The sequence below is a fragment of the Leiobunum rupestre genome, chromosome 7 (genome assembly GCF_980474605.1).
Source record: "Leiobunum rupestre chromosome 7, qqLeiRupe1.1.hap1, whole genome shotgun sequence".
NCBI lineage: Eukaryota > Metazoa > Arthropoda > Arachnida > Opiliones > Sclerosomatidae > Leiobunum > Leiobunum rupestre.
In genome coordinates, this window is record NC_143390.1 from 28936782 (window position 1) to 28955888 (window position 19107).

At 36.6% G+C, this 19107-nt stretch overlaps 2 non-coding genes across 2 annotated transcripts; both read left to right on the top strand.

The window, feature by feature from the left end:
• The first annotated feature begins 106 nt into the window (after positions 1-106).
• TRNAC-GCA (transfer RNA cysteine (anticodon GCA)) lies at positions 107-178 on the top strand. Its single transcript has one exon. It is a non-coding gene; the product is annotated as a tRNA-Cys (tRNA).
• A 147-nt stretch (positions 179-325) lies between these two features.
• Positions 326-397, top strand: TRNAC-GCA (transfer RNA cysteine (anticodon GCA)). Its single transcript has one exon. It is a non-coding gene; the product is annotated as a tRNA-Cys (tRNA).
• Positions 398-19107: the final 18710 nt, after the last annotated feature.

Here is a 19107-nt window from a genome sequence, read left to right on the forward strand (position 1 = left end):
TGCGACCATTTTGTTTAAAGTGGAAATTATTCTTTTACGTAATTTAGGCAGTTTTCATACCATATTGTTAACTCTTTGATGGCCATTTTCACTTCAATCAGCTGCCGGGGATATAGCTCAGTGGTAGCGCATTCGACTGCAGATCGAGAGGTCCTTGGCTCAAATCCGAGTGTCCCCTTTGCGACCATTTTGTTTAAAGTGGAAATTATTCTTTTACGTAATTTAGGCAGTTTTCATACCATATTGTTAACTCTTTGATGGCCATTTTCACCGCAAACAGCCGCCGGGGATATAGCTCAGCCGCCGGGGATTTAGCTCAGCCGCCGGGGATATAGCTCAGTGGTAGAGCATTCGACTGCAGATCGAGAGGTCCTTGGTTCAAATCCGAGTGTCCCCTTTACGACCCTTTTGTTTAAAGTGGAAATTATTCTTTTGTGGATAATGAATTAACAATTCCGAACACTAGTTAATGTTAACCAAAAGTTTTATTACATTTGGCTTTTTTACTGTGAACCGTCTTCTTTGACTTAGGCTAAAATCTACCTAAATTTGCACTCCCCTAATAGATTGAAACTAAACCTAACGTTTTAAATCCCCCCCCCCTTGATCTTTGAACCCCAACACTCCTAAATACGCCCTTTTGGACATTTATATTTAAAATTCAAAAGATACGGTACATAATACTACCTATTAATTCTAATAATTACTAAGAGATGGCGATACTATCTCAATATCTAACTTTGAAACTTCCCTAATAATCTGTAAAAACAAGTTTATCAATCCGTCTAGTGTAGCGTTGTTATATTATTGCCTTGGATGAAGTAATCAACTACTCGGTGACGTAGAGCAGGTACGGTGGTTTAGACGAAATATTTTATTATAAATTTGTTTAAGTCACGTGGTCTTTCGAAGCAAAATCCTCTTTGGTAAAATTTCAACGGTTCCGCTAATAAATTTATGAGCTATTACAAGCTCACGGATATCCGGCTTTATCTAGACGGAGTAACTTTTTAGCGTTGACTAAAAATTGGGTGGGTTCTTTTATTCTACCCTGTCGGGGGAACGAGGAATTTTTGTCCGAAAACATACGACACAAAAATATTGTTTCCGTTCGTAACGGATACGATGCCCAGATTAAAAATGGATCAAAAACGGTATTTGCAGCTCCGGAATTTCAACTTTGAATTTTTCCATCCAGCCGTTGATTTCAAAGACCCAGGTGTGATTTCCATACGAAAAAAATATCAAAATAAACGTGACCGAGTGTACACGTTTAGGATCATCCAGCCTTTGTATTTTATCCCCTCTGTGTTTACACGCTATCCCCCGGGGTGACATTGAGCTACCACAGGAGGACATGACATTCCTTGGAAATCCGCGCTTTTAAATCACAACCAACAGGCAGTAAGAATTGTTAATTGTTAGGACTTAAATGAAGGTTTTAGCATGAAATCTGATTTAGTTATTGTTTACGTTTTAATTAAAAAAATAATTTTTTACTTGATGAAAAAACCTAATCTCTGTTATACCCAAAAAGGTAGAAAATGAACTATTGATACAAAAAAATCTGGGATTCGCGGGACACGTTTTATTTGAGAAGGAGAATTAGGTTTAAGTTTCAACTATATCCAATCGTGTTGGCGCCATCTGTTTCTATAAGCAGACACTTTTGCAAAATATATTAAGGTTTAGTTTTACAATAACGCAATAGATGGCGCCAACACGATTTGTTTTAGTGTATTTACTAGGCCTAACTCTCCAACTCGACAAATACTATCATGGTAGGTCCTGGAAGGCGGATTTGGATCTCTATTTATTCTACCTCATTGGTTATACCATAGCCAATGTCAGATTTTTCTAACCACAATTTTAATGTTTGTGGCACATTATTTGTTTTACTAGCATCATAAGTAATATAAGTATACCAATTTCCATTCTTTCAATTTTAATTTTCTTACCTAGGCTATTCTGTAAAAATCAAAAATTACAAATAAAATCTCTATCCGTTAAAAATGGCGAAAGAAAATCCTGCAGATTTTGTTGACAAGGTCCAATAAAGTTATCGCCACAAAAGTATCCTAAAGAAATAATAAATAGTATCCTAAATAAATAATAAATAGTACCTTAAATCTATAATAAATAGTGTCGTAAGTAAATAACAAATAGTATCCTAAATAAATAATAAATAGTATCCTAAATAAATAATAAATAGTACCTTAAATCTATAATAAATAGTGTCGTAAGTAAATAATAAATAGTATCGTAAGTAAATAATAAATAGTATCGTAAGTAAATAATAAATAGTATCGTAAGTAAATAATAAATAGTATTCTAAGTAAATAATAAATAGTATCGTATGTAAATAATATATAGTATTCTAAGTAAATAATAAATAGTATCGTATGTAAATATTATATAGTATTCTAAGTAAATAATAAATAGTATCGTATGTAAATATTATATAGTATTCTAAGTAAATAATAAATAGTATCGTATGTAAATATTATATAGTATTCTAAGTAAATAATAAATAGTATCGTATGTAAATAATAAGTAAATAATGTAGTCAGAAATATGTATTCAGGCAATTCGTTCAAATTAATTTGTAAAATTGCGAAAATTTTTAGATAAGGATGTAAGCGGTTTATCTAAATAAATATCGCTATTATAGATCTCATTTACTCAAGATCGTCTTCTGTCAACGAAAGAAAATCCTCCAGATTTTGTTGACAAAGTCAAATAAAGTTATCGCCACAAAAGTTAGCTAAATAAATAATAAATAGTATCCTAAGTAAATAATAAATAGTATCCTAAGTAAATAATAAATATTATCTTAAGTAAATAATAAATAGTATCCTAAGTAAATAATAAATAGTATCCTAAGTAAATAATAAATAGTATCCTAAGTAAATAGTAAATAGATTCCTTAGTAAATAATAAATAGTATCCTAAGTAAGTAATAAATAGTATCCTAAGTAAATAATAAATAGTATCCTAAGTAAATAATAAATAGTATCCTAAGTAAATAGTAAATAGATTCCTTAGTAAATAATAAATAGTATCCTAAGTAAATAATAAATAGTATCCTAAGTAAATAGTAAATAGATTCCTTAGTAAATAATAAATAGTATCCTAAGTAAGTAATAAATAGTATCCTAAGTAAATAATAAATAGTATCCTAAGTAAATAGTAAATAGATTCCTTAGTAAATAATAAATAGTATCTTAAGTAAATAATAAATAATATCCTAAGTAAATAATGTAGTCAGAAGTATGTAACAATTTTATTCACTTAAGACTCACCCTTTTTCGGAAGAAAACAATAGCACGAAAAACTCCCTAAAACTGTTTTTCAGCTTTTAACATAATTAAGAGATATATATTAGACACTTTTGTTGTAAGTCTATTTTTACGGATTCGTTAACTAATTAAAGCGCTGAATGGTTTTATGGGCAAATGTGGACCCCACGTACGACCATGACCCTAACCAGTTTGTATTTGGCCATCCGGGGCGGTACTTTTGTATACATTTGATTTCAGGGTCTCTCTCCTCTACCTATTTCCAGGGATAGCTCAGTTGAAAAATGCCGCCCCCTCCATTCCCCCCTTAGAAGAACGTTCACGTCCAGTTAACTGACTCACGTTACGACTATTAGACGAATTAAACCTCAAGCTATTAAGTGCTAAAGTAAGTTTCCTTGTTTCAATCGGTAAAGTGAAATAAACAACAAATTTATATTTCCTTAATAACGCTCATTAAAAAAATTCGGTTAGAAAAATCAGCTACAGAAATGATTTTTTTATGGCGTGACGTCACACGCGTTGTTATACCTAGGAGCAACAAACACAACACCCCACACAAGGAGAACGCAACCCGTCAAAAGTCGTGCATTTTCTCGCGTACATTTTTCATTGGTTAGACGCTTTAGCGCCTGCTGCCGTCGGAAGGGGAAAATTCAATAATTGTCCGAAAAATGTTCAGCTTAAAGACTCGCCCAATAAAATTTGTACACAACACTGCGTTAGCGTGTATAAAGGCTAGCTGCGTTCTCCTTGTGTTTGTTGCTCCATGGTTGTCAGTTGCAGGTTAAGAAAGGCCAAAATATCTAGTACATTGGCGGAAAGGTAATAGCCCGGATTTCCGGTAAATCGGCGGCGGGAATTTCGAATTTAGCCTATTCTCTGTTGAATTCCAGAAGGTTCCTACGCGTGTTATAATAATCCATTTAAGAAATGTCTATTGCGTACATTTCAAAGTAATCAATATATATTTAATGTAAATTATTATTTGCGTGTTATAATAATCCATTTAAGAAATGTCTATTGCGTAAATTTCAAAGTAATCAATATATATTTAATGTAAATTATTATTTGCGTGTTATAATAATCCATTTAAGAAATGTCTATTGCGTAAATTTCAAAGTAATCAATATATATTTAATGTAAATTATTATTTGCGTGTTATAATAATCCATTTAAGAAATGTCTATTGCGTAAATTTCAAAGTAATCAATATATATTTAATGTAAATTATTATTTGCGTGTTATAATAATCCATTTAAGAAATGTCTATTGCGTAAATTTCAAAGTAATCAATATATATTTAATGTAAATTATTATTTGCGTGTTATAATAATCCATTTAAGAAATGTCTATTGCGTAAATTTCAAAGTAATCAATATATATTTAATGTAAATTATTATTTGCGTGTTATAATAATCCATTTAAGAAATGTCTATTGCGTAAATTTCAAAGTAATCAATATATATTTAATGTAAATTATTATTTGCGTGTTATAATAATCCATTTAAGAAATGTCTATTGCGTAAATTTCAAAGTAATCAATATATATTTAATGTAAATTATTATTTGCGTGTTATAATAATCCATTTAAGAATTGATCAATAAATATTTCATGTAGATTATTATTTTTGAGCTTCATTTTATCGTATTTTTAGTATTATGCTAATAAACAATCATCATATTGCCCGTTTATGTGGACTCAACGAAATATGTTTTAAGTATGCCTCACTTGAAGTACTAAAAATAAATTATTACAATTGTTTTTAAACCCTATCTATGTTAATTATCACTTTGAAATATAACGCGCGCAGGTATACTTAGAAATTCAACCGTAAACAGGCCAAATTCGAGATTCTCGCCGACGATTTACCGGAAATTCGTGCTAGAATTTACACGGCAAATGTACTAGATATTTTGTCTTTCTTAACCTGCAACTGAGTATAGTATATTTCACCGCCATGTTTTAAAAGACCGGTGACATTAAAGAAAACCGTTCAACAACCTGTGACGACACGACCCGAGGGGCTGATTACTCCGCGTAATCGGTGTACAGAGCCGTACCTTTGACTGTATTAATGGGATTACGCGTAATCCTACAAGTCCCTGCCTTTGGCAATGCTAATCTAAGCGTAATCCGGTGTACAGACTTTCTAAGAGTGGTTAGCCCCTCGACACGACCTCATCAATCCAAAATCAAACAAACACCAATTTCCAACTGATTTTCGTTACTGAAATTACCCCGCGATTTTGAAAAGCAACGTATTTTTTATTCCGGCGATTCGTTCAAGTTACACCGATATTTAGATATCGGTTTTTTTTTCGGATATAAAAATATTACCTCATTTACTTAAGATCGTCTTTTGTCAACGAAACAAAATCCGGCAGATTTTGTTGACACGGTCGAATAAAGTTATCGCCAAGGTCGTAAATTGCTCGTGCAAATATAAACTTTAACCCCTCATTTCAGCCAGTTACTTCCCCGTGCCTAAAAGCGCGTTAAATTTGGCGCATCATAGAATAAAGGAAAATTTGTCCTATTTTACGAGGACGTTAAATCTCACCCCCGACCTTCGATGGTAATAATCATAATAATTTATAACTCTCGAGCGTTTTCGTGACACGATGGCGACCCTCTACAGGACGGGGACTAAAAGTCAATTCTCGATAATTTCCTTATCTAAAAAACTTTCAATTTCGTCGTTTTCAGCTCCGTACGAGAAGGATGACAAAAGTGCCCCCTGGCGTAGAATACGGAATCCATTGTCCCTGGCATATTGCCTCACTCCTCCGTCACAATGACGCGGACGGGAAAAGGCTACGTAGGAGGAGTTTTCGGTTTAGAAGAATACAATAGAATTTTTATTCTTCTATTCAATCGTCTCTATCACAACAGGGTCCACGCCGATTCCGCGAAAAGCCGCGTGGGGGTGCTGATCTCTCGGGCGCGCGCTCGCCCGTTCTCCGATATTATAGCCGTTTAGTCCCAATAATAGAGGGCGTTGGGTAGAAACGTAACCCGGAGGCTGCAAAGGTCAGCCGCCTACAGCGCCATCTGTCGTTCAATCTGCCAAACAGTTTTTCGCGGGGCTCCCTTTTACGAAGAGGGATGAGGAGAGAAACGTTTAATCCCGATCTAAACGAGCCTAACGAGATAGCTAATCCACCTCGCTCCGGTTGAACCCCGGACTCCACCTTACTTCCCATCGCCAACTGGACGGCGTCAAACGCAAACTGCCGCGGATCCTATAGGGTTGATTAAACTATCAGCTGACCATCCATTCCGTAATCGAGGCGTACTCCTCGCGAGGGTCCAAGGATCAGTTGGGGGGGGGGGACAAAATGGACGCTTCTGGTTTTTTAGGCGTCCCCCCCCCGCCTTCTACGCGCATTAAAACAGTCGCTCTTCATCCGATCGTGAAGAGGCGAAGGGAGGGTTGGCGGAGGTTTACAAATTAGCGGGGCGTTTTTAAATAGAAGGCTAATTCCTCTTCCTCTCCGCTAGGGGACGCGCCGCTGCCTTACGTAAAGAATTAGCTCTCCCGAAATGTTTCGTCGTCGGGCCAGAGAGGGCGCGACTAAAGGCGGGTAACGAGATTAAAGCGGGACTCTACGCCGCGCCACCGCTTATCGCGTTTTATTTTCCGGTCTGTAGGGATGATTTTAATGAAGTATTTTCACCCTCCCTTATACGTTCTTCTTTACTAAAGCAGGGTTATCGGGGGCGGGTAAGGTTACGGTGAAATATGGTGGTTACCATTTTTATTTAGGCTTAAAAGGTAATTTAATTGAACGCGGGGGCGGCGGATCCTTAGGATTAGAAAATGCCCCCTGTATTGAACTGATAAAAAAATGGGTGGTCGTACGGGGAGGTATTTTCAGAAAAATACGCGAGAATTTTGAAGTGGAAACTATCTATATTCTTTGTTTGTGAATCTAGAGAAAACGCGAAGAAAAACCAACCACTCGAAATCCATTTAAATTCCATTAGAAATTTACTCTTCATTTTTAACAGGGGTGGGTTCAAGAATGGGTTGATCTTCGGTGCTGTAATGGAAGGCGGTATTTACGGTGTACAGATGCGGTTTGAATAGATGAAAAGAAGTAGATGTATGGACAAACCACCTTGTGGCCAATGTGGTTTCGGGAATTATAAGGGAGGTTTTTTTGGGAGGGAGATAAGAAGTGAAAAACTCGACTTTTCGCGGAAGCTCGTAATAATAAAAATGAAAACGTTTGAAAAGAAATATTAGAACGATTCGTATTCTCGGTCACGAAGGCGGCTGACTTTCGCACAATGGCTCGCTTTTAGCCCCCTTCTCGTCTTTTGTACCCTATCGGGTGCCATTTTTTGTCTCTTCACTCTATTTATATCGGAAAGGCACGACTGGACGTCAAATGGAATGACTTCGATGGACCATACCTTACCGCGGGAAAGGAAGACGCGTTTTTTGTTGGGTTCTGTATAACAATGAGTTAGGCCTTGGTCTAAAATACATACGAACGCCGAGGAGAAAAATGTTTAGGAGGTGGTCGGTAAGTTGTCGGAGAATGGGACCACCTGGAAAGCCAACCTCTCGAGAAGTATCGGGGACTCCTCCTCCCACTCCATCTCTCTCTCTCTGCTCTAGTCATCTCTCCATCACTCGCGTGGACTAAAATCTTTCCCACCACTAGATTCACCGCGCCGTTCGCATCGGGTTTCGCGGAGAGTATGAAATTATATTTCACCTTTTAGGAACGCTGTCTCTATTCTCGTTAGGAGTGTGAACGAACTTCTTCGGTTAAATGTTGAAAGGGGGAGGGGAGAGGGCTGTTCCTATAAATTGTTTGCGTAGTCTGCGCCAACTTTTGGTTCTGTTTCTGCGCCCTCCAACTAGAGCTCCGTTGTCTGAACAGTACCGCGTTTTAGACGAGTCACTTTCCTTGACAGCTCGGAGGAAGTTAGAGAAGCGGGTACGGTTTAGCCGACCGATCCTTTCCGACGAAGTCAAGCGGGGAATAATATAAAATAAAAAAGTAGAAATTCAAAACTCGCGGAGAAAAACCACGAACACGAAACGGCTGTCAATCAGAGTTGATCAAGTCAACCACCCGCGTCTTTCCACGCAATTGTATTGCGCTGGTTTGCTTTAATTATCGCTTAAATGTTTATTTCTCGGCTACATGAAAGAGTCAATTTCATTGGTTAATAATTCAAGAAGAAATATCATTTAGAACACTTATTTTTTAACCAATATAATTTGGAATACCTATTTTGTAACTAATATAATTATAATAATACCTATTATTTTTAATAATTATCATTTAGAATACCTATTTTGTAGCTAATATAATTATAATAATACCTATTATTTTTAATAATTTATCATTTAGAATACCTATTATTTTTAATAATTATCATTTAGAATACCTATTATTTTTAATAATTATCATTTTGAATACCTATTATTTTTAATAATTTTCATTTGGAATACCTATTATTTTTATAATTATCATTTGGAATACCTATTATTTTTATAATTATCATTTGGAATACCTATTATTTTTAATAATTATCATTTAGAATACCTATTATTTTTAATAATTTTCATTTGGAATACCTATTATTTTTATAATTATCATTTGGAATACCTATTATTTTTATAATTATCATTTGGAATACCTATTTTTTAGCTAATATAATTTAGAATACCTATTATTTTTAATAATTATCATTTAGAATACCTATTTTTAGCTAATATAATTTAGAATACCTATTATTTTTAAAAATTATCATTTAGAATACCTATTTTTTAGCTAATATTATTTAGAATACCTATTATTTTTAATAATTATCATTTAGAATACCCATTTTTTAGCTAATATAATTTAGAATACCCATTGTTTAGCTAATATAATTTAGAATACCCATTTTTTAGCTAATATAATTTAGAATGCCCATTTTTTAGCTAATATAATTTTGAATACCCATTTTTTAGCTAATATAATTTAGAATACCTATTATTTTTAATAAGTATCTTTTAGAATACCAATTTTTTAAACGGTAAATAAAGTGGTGGCACTGTACGAATGTTCGTCTGCTTCTGAGTAAGTGAGTAACTGGGTATCGCCATTTATGATTACTTGGGAGTAAATAGCAGACGAACTTTTTCTAAAAGAGAAAGTACCAGAATAAAAATGTTTTATGTTTTTTATATAAATATGTTTTTCAACATATCAAACCCACAAAATTCAAAATGCTAAATAGTTTCCTAGAAACTCAAAATGCAAATTGTAAAATGCAAAATACTTTTTCTAACTTTTGCATTTTGCACTTTCAAAAAGAGTTTGGAACAACCATGCCTCGAGGGGTCGGACATTTACCAAAATCCCGTACACTTTGTCTAAAATCGCAAATATTTTAACTCTCTCTGGTTAATTAACATTGAAATCCCAAAATCACTTCAAAAAGTAATGATTAAATCGCCAAAATCTCTACGAAATCCCGTACAAAATAATGGCAAGTGTCCGACCCCTCGCCCTGCCTATTTTATAACAAAGTCCTGTTAAAAAGTGTTGTTAAAATTTCTAAATTATATAAATTGAGTGTATACAAATAAACTTCAAATGAACTCGAGTGTTCATTTTAAATCGAGGAAAATAGAGTTTGTATTTGCAAAATAGTGTCGTTTGCTCGAGCTATAGGTTGAAAAGAGCGTGAAATACAGTGTGTCTACGCGAAACGGGACGCGTTCGATGGTCGCGCAGAACGGCCCATTGTTTACTCGGTCCACGGGAGTCACAATTAGAAAATGAGCTATCTCTCCGAGGCTCTCATCCATCTGTTAGATAAAACGCTTTGAGTACATATTTACCCGGTAAACTCTGGAAAGGTAACTAGGTGTATAAAAACACGACGAAGAGTAACGGCAACTCGGCTTAGCCCCCCCTTTCCTCGCCACGTGGCAAAGAGTCCAAAAAAATCCCCAGGTAAAGTTTGATCTAAGGATCTCCAGAAATCGGTGTTGACTTTCCAAACAAGTCGATATTGGATAAAGAGAGAAGGACTGCTGTACTATACTTTCAACGTGGACTCTTTGGCTCTTGGTCGGATGGAAGACCACCCCAGCTCGGGGTCCCTTTAAACAAAGCCTCGCCGTCGATTTCCAAAAAGCCATCTTCGTCCGCAGCTGGACTTACCATCGACGCCCAAATATAAAAAAGGGGAAAATTCGTTTTAGATCAAACAGGATTAAAATTGGGGAATGTGTTAAAAAGTATAGTGTCAACAATCGGCAGAATTCCAGCGATATAAATTTCCACGGACGTGAGCTCGGCCCGGGATGGCAGATATTGAATCTGTTTTTAGAAGGTCCTCCGAAAGAACGGCTGTGTTTGGACTAAGGATCTGAACGCTTCTTTGTCAGACCTGAGCTGGCCGCAATCCCCCCCCCCCCCAGTTTCACCCCTGTTATATCCAGCCACCATTTTTATATATTGGTCGTTGAAAAGTACACATTGTTGTGTAGTTAAGATAGGGTGTTTTTTATTTGTCTTATCTTATTAAAGTGTTGGTTGCACGACATTTTAGCTATGGCTAATTAATGGTTCATTAGAAAGAGCAAACATTTTATAGCAAGTACAGAAAATTTCATCAAAATCGGTTAAGTGGTCTTTGAATTATTATAAAAAGAAGTCGAAATGGTGGAAATCGAGTTTTTCGGCGAATTTCCAGACTTCTCGGCACCCATGACGTCAGAAAATGCGAAGCGTATCATTGGCTAATTGTCTGTAATACATTTCTTTACATCTGGGATTAAAAGCAGGTTGATTTAATACCCAGGAAAAGGTCCTACGCAGTAGTAATTGAAATAGGCATACACAAGCCTACGTAGTAGAAAACGATATGAAACCGAAGGCTCCTTGTAAATTCTTATTAAAACGTCGGGTGGCGCGCGCCGCGTAGCGCCCGCGTAAAAAAATATTTTTATTTCGATAATAAGCCTAATATTATGATTAAAAACCTCTGGTTGGAAAACTTCTACAAGTAAGCAGAATCCCTCCACTTCAGTTCCTTCTATTTTAGGAATAAAACTACAGCTTTGATTTGCCCCAAATTGCTCGTGCTACGGAGGAGAAAATTCGCCGAAAATATCAGGATTTTGGGGAGCGAAAAAGGTCAGTTTCGGACTCAAAGTTAATACACTTAGGCTTGGAAATTTGTTTCGACAATGACATTTTTGGAAAGAGAACGTCCTGGGCTTCAAAACAAGCCCGCATTCATTCGTTTTTATTACTATCGATTTTTCGTGCAACCAACACTTTAATTCATTATTATATAGGCACACTCAGTCCTAACAACCATTTAATTTTAATATTTGAAAGCGCTTTTCATGTATTTCGGGTACACTCGCGTTTCAATAGGCGAAACTATAAAGTCCAGGGGGGCTGAAAAGATGGTAGTCACGTGACTTTGTGGAGAACTGCAGCGCCATCTAAACTAGAAAATACGAATTTTTATTCATTTTCTTTAGCTAATGGCGTTTTAAGTTTTGATCGATTCGCATAAATTATCTAATTATTATTATTATTTAAAGCACCTGGTAATAGAAAGGTGGAAGTTAATTAGCTTGCTGCAGTATCAGGAAAGAATAATTTTTCCTTTACCGTCGCACGGCCAACTATGAACACGAGTTACCGAATCGAAGTTGGCTGTGATATGGTAGTCACGTGATTTTGTTTTCCCATTTTAAAAAGTTGGTTAAGACCAAATTTACTTTATAGTTTCGCCTATTGAATACGTCCAACGGTTGGGTGATAAATTAAGTTACATTTTATTATTAATATTCATCAAACTAAGCGCGACAGCTAACGGCGTAGGTCCGTAACCCCCTGCCAAACCAAACGTACTAATATTTGTAAATGTCACAAATGTACGAATTTGACCTTGAAAAGGTGATTAGAACGGAATTGAGACGTTTGTATCCTTTAAGAGACATTCCGAACTCGATTTCGTTTTAGTCGCGTTCCGTATCGATAACGCGGCTTGTTTGTTCAAGAGGCTGCTGCCTTTGTGGACGCGATACATTTTCGTACGACGAAAAACCGCTATGAATGAATTTACGTAAGAAAGAACTGAGGCTTATTGTGGGGAAAGGCGCCAGTAAGGGCTGATCAAACATCAATTTTTCCAGGATTATTTGAACAGGGCTTTACGTCCGTCTACATATTTAGTCTCGTACAGAGAGAAATGGGCTCCTAGCTAGAAAAACTCGTTGGTAATAGTTTCGTAATGGGACAGATTTCTATATCTTATATTTCTCTTTGCCTATTTTTCTCTTTTTTTTAAGGTCGAATTGAACGGAAAATTGTTGACTCAGTTGTCTTTCTCGGCATTCGTACGTCATCCACCAGATGGAGACGTCGTTTCCTCCGCCATTGTTGTCTTTTGTTCCGCCTTATTTCGTACACGCGACACACTAGAATCAGGACGCCCGCCAACGTTTACATTCGCGTTACTAAAAACTCAAAAATGTATTTTTCTGTCGTTCGAATACGGAATGTCACTTTTATGAGGGAAAAGAGTTGGTGACATCAGGGCCGTATTAAGGCATGTGCCAAGTGTGCCATGGCACAGAGGGCCCCGAGGTTAGGGGGCCTAGTCTTTAAAATAAATGTTTTTTAAATTTTTATTTAATATTATTTCAAGTCAAAAAGTAAGATCTGAATTTTTTTAGGGGCCCCAAATTCTACTTTTCACCGGGCGCCCGATAGTGTTAATCCAGCGCTGGGTAGCATAAGATTAAAACTGAGTTTTTAATACGCTGTAAGCAGTGGCCCTTATCGTACCGGGTCCCTAAAAAAAGCATGCTTCGGGGCCCCTTTTTCACCTGGCCCTGAAGATTTTGTCCCGACTAGCACCTCTGCTGAACCCTAATCAGGCTTAAGCCTAGGGCCCCCGGAACTTAGAGAGCATGGTCATAGGACCCTGATAAAGTTTAAACCTTGGGGCCCGGATGGTAGGCAATCCGCCACTGACTGTAAAACGAATTTTTGGTTTCCCCTGAAAGTCGGTGTTCTCGGAGTACGCTAGTGTCGAGCGTGTTGAACACTTCTACAGGCGTTATAGATGAAAAATAGGCTAAATATTACAATCGTTAGCGATTATTTTTACCTTTACACTCACGTAAACAAGAACAGATATAACGCGTCGATATAATCCGATAAAGAATGTTAATACGTGTTGAATATATTAAAGACATCCTAACAATCAACTTCGGCAAAACGCGGGGGTCAAAGTTCGGAATACGCGTGCGCGATAATTACACGGTGGAGCGGCCAGGGGAAAGAGGCTGCTAAACAGAGTAATAGCGATGATGGTGATGGGAATATATATATATACTATACAATATACGAAGCGAGCAGACTGTAGCTCTCGTGACTGTCGCTCGGGGGCGCTGCGGGTGGTTTGGGCGAAGAATTGAGAGGTGGATGCGCGGGGGAGGGTGGCGGAGACCCCCCTCCACCAAGTCCTCCTCGGCCAAAAACCCCCACTGGCAATGTCAATCAAGCGCCGGAGAAATGAATGATAATAAATTTCGACGTAATAATAGTTGCGCCGAAGATTTGGGGTGCAGTCAAGGAGGGGGGGGGGGGCTGATTCGAGCACGTTGGATACTGCGAAAGAGGGACGCGGGGGGTGTACCCTAGGTCAACTGCGGAATTGCCCGGGGCGCCTCAATTTTTCCCTCCTATGAACGAAAAGCGAAGACAACTTTATTAATATTTTCTTTTTCCAATAAAGGATGGATTGACTGGCTTTCTCTCTCCGTTCTGATATTGGGCTCGCTGAGAGCAGATTCTCTCTTTTATGAAAAAGAAAGAAACTATATAAAATAATAAAAAATGCCAGGTTTTTTTTTACGATTAAATTTACAGTAGCTGTCAGCGGGCGAGACGCGCGAGCAAACAGAAAAGCCAGTTTTTGTTAAATTTGACTGATAGGTTATGGATTTTGTTTAGGGATTTTGTTTTTCAACGCCGATAATAATAGTGGATATTAGAGTAAAGCTTCGGTTTATTTTAGTAACGCGAGCCCGTTCTTTGTTTGTTCGACAATAAATTAATTTGTCCGGGTGAAATATAAGCCCGTAACGATCCATTGATACGTAAACCTTTATTGTATATTTATTACACGCTTTCTAAGCCTGGTTGACGAGGATATAGTTGTAGATTTTAAAATATTTTGGTGTGGAATCCCTTCTCATAATTGAATTGAACTTTGTAGCAGTGGCGTAGCTAGGGGGGGGGGTCCGCCCAGGGTGCCACCCGTTTGGGCGAGATTTGGGGATGACACCCGACCGTGAAAAATATATAAACTTATACACAAACTAGAGACCATAGTAAGTAGCACACAATGATGTCCGCCCCGGGTGTCACCCATGCTTGCTACGCCACAGCTTTGTAGGTTTGTTTCCCTTTAAATTCCATATTTACGGAAATTTTATTTAACTTTCTGCCACCCTATTTTCTATATTGAAGCTATCACTCGAAATCGTGTAGAATAAACTTTTACGAGCGTATAAACGAAGCTTTCTACACGTTTTCGAAGGATTGCTTAACCCTTATATTGCCTTTAAACAGATGTTGCGCTAATTTATGAAGGTTTAAGTCATTTTTGACGTTGTCCCGTGCTAGGCTAAGAATAATTTAATACCCTTTATAGAAGCCCGAAACGTCAAGGTTATGACACTCGGACCTCGGCTATAAAGAGCAGAATATATATTTTCTTACGGCGTCAAAGATTTGAAAGGAAAGGAGCGATTTTTATGAAGAGCTCTATGGCTGGGTTCGCCTTATAATCCGCGACATTGAATGAGAAAGGTACAAAACCACATTCTGTTGGGGATCAGAGCGCATCCTCCCGTTTACGTCATGTTTCCAAACCCAGCCAACATGGCCATTTCGGATTTTCTATCGTGAAACAGGACCGCGGAAAAGCGTGCTTTTTTAGGGCTGACTCTTAGAAATATCCGCCATAGAAAACTGGGATTAACGCCACAATAGGATGATACCCCAGGTACCCATTGTCACGGGGATACTAACCGACAGGATACGAGATACTGACAAAATGGCGTGTAGTTTGGGACTTCGAAATTCGTGATCGTTAAACGTTATTTTCTGTGTCGTAATACTTCAATATTTTAATTTATTTATAGAAAATTAATTTGTAAAATTTAATGACGTAGTCAGGGAGGGGGGGGGGGGGCACAGGGGCACGTACCCCCGAAACGTACAATTTTTACTTATAAAATGTTAAATTTTCTTCAGTAATTAATTATTATTATTATTCTTACAGTGGGGTGGCGGAGTGGTTAGCACTTTCGCCTCGCAGCAAGAAGAGCCGGGTTCGATTTCAGCTTGTGGTACTGGGTGAAAACTCGGAACAACTCCTTCTGCGTTGAGTTTGTAAGTTCTTTCCTCACTGATTTAAGGGTTTTTCCCCCGAGTTCTTCTGTTTCCCATTCCAAAAAAACTTGTTGAGGCTAAAGGTAATAGTAAGTCTATAGGGAGCTGTTGGCTCGCGTGGCGTGAAGGGCTTGCCACCACCCTCCTACGCATTGTAACCCGGCCACCTGAATTAATGGCTTTAAAAGTCGCTTGATGACTTAGGCCGAAGGTGGTGCCTTCGGTATTAGCCTAGCTGATTATTATTTATTATATTATAATTATTTAATTATATTACACATTATATTATAATTATATTATAATTATATTACACATTATATTATAATTATATTACACATTATATTATAATTATATTACACATTATATTATAATTATAATTATATTATACATTATATTATAATTATATTATAATTATTTAATTATATTACAAATTATATTATAATTATATTATAATTATATTACACATTATATTATAATTATATTACACATTATATTATAATTATATTATAATTATTTAATTATATTATAATTATTTAATTATATTACACAATATATTATAATTATATTATAATTATATTATAATTATATTATAATTATATTATAATTATATTATAATTATATTATAATTATATTACACATTATATTATAATTATATTACACATTATATTATAATTATATTACACATTATATTATAAATATATTACACATTATATTATAATTATATTACACATTATATTATAATTATATTACACATTATATTATAATTATATTACACATTATATTATAATTATATTACACATTATATTATAATTATATTACACATTATATTATAATTATATTACACATTATATTATAATTATATTACACATTATATTATAATTATATTACACATTATATTATAATTATATTACACATTATATTATAATTATATTACACATTATATTATAATTATATTACACATTATATTATAATTATATTACACATTATATTATAATTATATTACACATTATATTATAATTATATTACACATTATATTATAATTATATTACACATTATATTATAATTATATTACACATTATATTATAATTATATTACACATTATATTATAATTATATTACACATTATATTATAATTATATTACACATTATATTATAATTATATTACACATTATATTATAATTATATTACACATTATATTATAATTATATTACACATTATATTATAATTATATTACACATTATATTATAATTATATTACACATTATATTATAATTATATTACACATTATTTTAGCATTTTGTAGTGTTAACTAGATCATAAAAAGTATTTATTTTTAACTAATTATGTCATCCGATATATCGCGATAGTTTCCAATTCATAGACTGTAACAGATTAAGGCTTGTCGTTCTGGAGTCACCGATATTTCTGAATGGGATGGTGATATCTTATCATTTTTTGAATATATATTTTACAACTTCCATCCGTTATGTACCGAATTCGGCAATCTTCCGCTTTTAGAATACGGTTACAAAACCGACGCTCAATATATTGCCAAAATTACGGGTCAGATAAGCAACGGTTCATTTTTCCTTTCTACATCCACCGGGGGAGGGGGGGGGAGAAGTATTTAAAATCTACAATAGCGGACGCCATAGATAATCTGAGATAAGTTGAGCGGATCAATTCTCACGCCTAGTTGACTTTTAGCACCTATAACAACACGCGCCCCCTTCTTAATCTAATCTTCACAAAGGAAAGGATCTTTAACGTTTTTCTTACTCTACAAAACGCTCGCTTGACTCAAAACATTTTTCTGGGGCTGGTATCGCCCCACGGATACAACCTTCAATGTCGGTGGGGTTTTAATCCCCTTTTTCCTTTTTTTACATCTCGGATTAATCCCATTCAGCCGATTATAATAATAAGCTTTGATACCTTTTATGATATCCGAAAACATTTTTGCGGCCAGAGGCGCCTAGCCAAGCGACCCGATTCGCACCGCTACTTCAACGATATTTCGCTATTTATTATCAGTGATAACGGGTGCTCAACCCTTAGTGCGAACTCATTTTTTAAGGGTGTATATGTCGTCGTATGAAACGTAATGATATTCATACGGTTCGGTTAAGGGATATGACGTCATTCTAAATCCGGGATGAAGTTGAAGAAGGGAGATGGAGGCCGTGAAAAGAGCAACAAAGAAGCGTGCCCTGTGGCAGGATGGTGCTTGGGGGCCGTGGGAGGGGGGGGGCGGGGGAATGCCAAGGCACGCGCGCCTATTTAGTTCCGCTCCATTTGGCGCTCTCTCGCAAGGTGTGGAGACGTCTCCGCGCAGAGTCAGATCGGAAAAAGTAATAGCATCCCCGCATCCTCATCCTTATAAAATGGGAAAGAACGCGACCGGAAATTAGGAGATTCGGAAACGGAAGTAGATAGACTGGGGCGTGCCGTATAGCGATGGCATCCCCGCTTCCGGGCTTCTCGATCCCCTGCAAGACTCGCTTTCAATATTTGCAAAAGGAGAGCGATGACGCCTTTTTGTTTTAAGGATTTATGAATGAATTTATCGTCTATTTCTCTTGTATTTTGTTCACTATAGTTTTTTTACTATTTCCATAAGTATTGTCAAATACTTTAAAAGATTTAAATGTAAACGAAATTTGCGTTAGATTCTACTTAAATCTAGAACTTTACCAAAGCTGGCAAATCAGTTCAGCTCATGGCCACGCAATCGGGGGGGATTTATCATGGGACAGGGCCCCGGTAAAATAATAATTACGGGCCCCAAGAGAGGCGTTATACTTTTTCGGAGAGAAACCCGGGAGACGTATCATTCAAACCCGGGCCCATATGTTGCACGAGCCCCGGTCATTTGTACCTCTCTTGTCGTTCCTGTGATGGGAGCTAGGCGGAAAAAGGGCCCGCTACGCCAGGAGGGGGAAAAATCCTCGGGGCCCGTTGGAAAAGGACCCATAAGCGTGCTTACTAGGGCCCGCTACGACAGGAGGGGGACCAAATACCCGGGGCCCGTCGGGAAAAGGACCCATAAGCGTGCTTACTAGGGCCCGCTACGACATGAGGGGGACAAAATACCCGGGGCCCGTCGGAAAAAGGACCCATAAGCGTGCTTACTAGGGCCCGCTACGACATGAGGGGGACAAAATACCCGGGGCTCGTCGGAAAAAAGGACCCATAAGCGTGCTTACTAGGGCCCGCCACGACATGAGGGGGACAAAATACCCGGGGCCCGTCGGAAAAAGGGCCCATAAGCGTGCTTACTAGGGCCCGCTACGACAGGAGCCTTAGTAGGCGTGCTTGTGAGCGAGCAATCTCCTTTGAAATCTTTAATCGAAAGGGCCC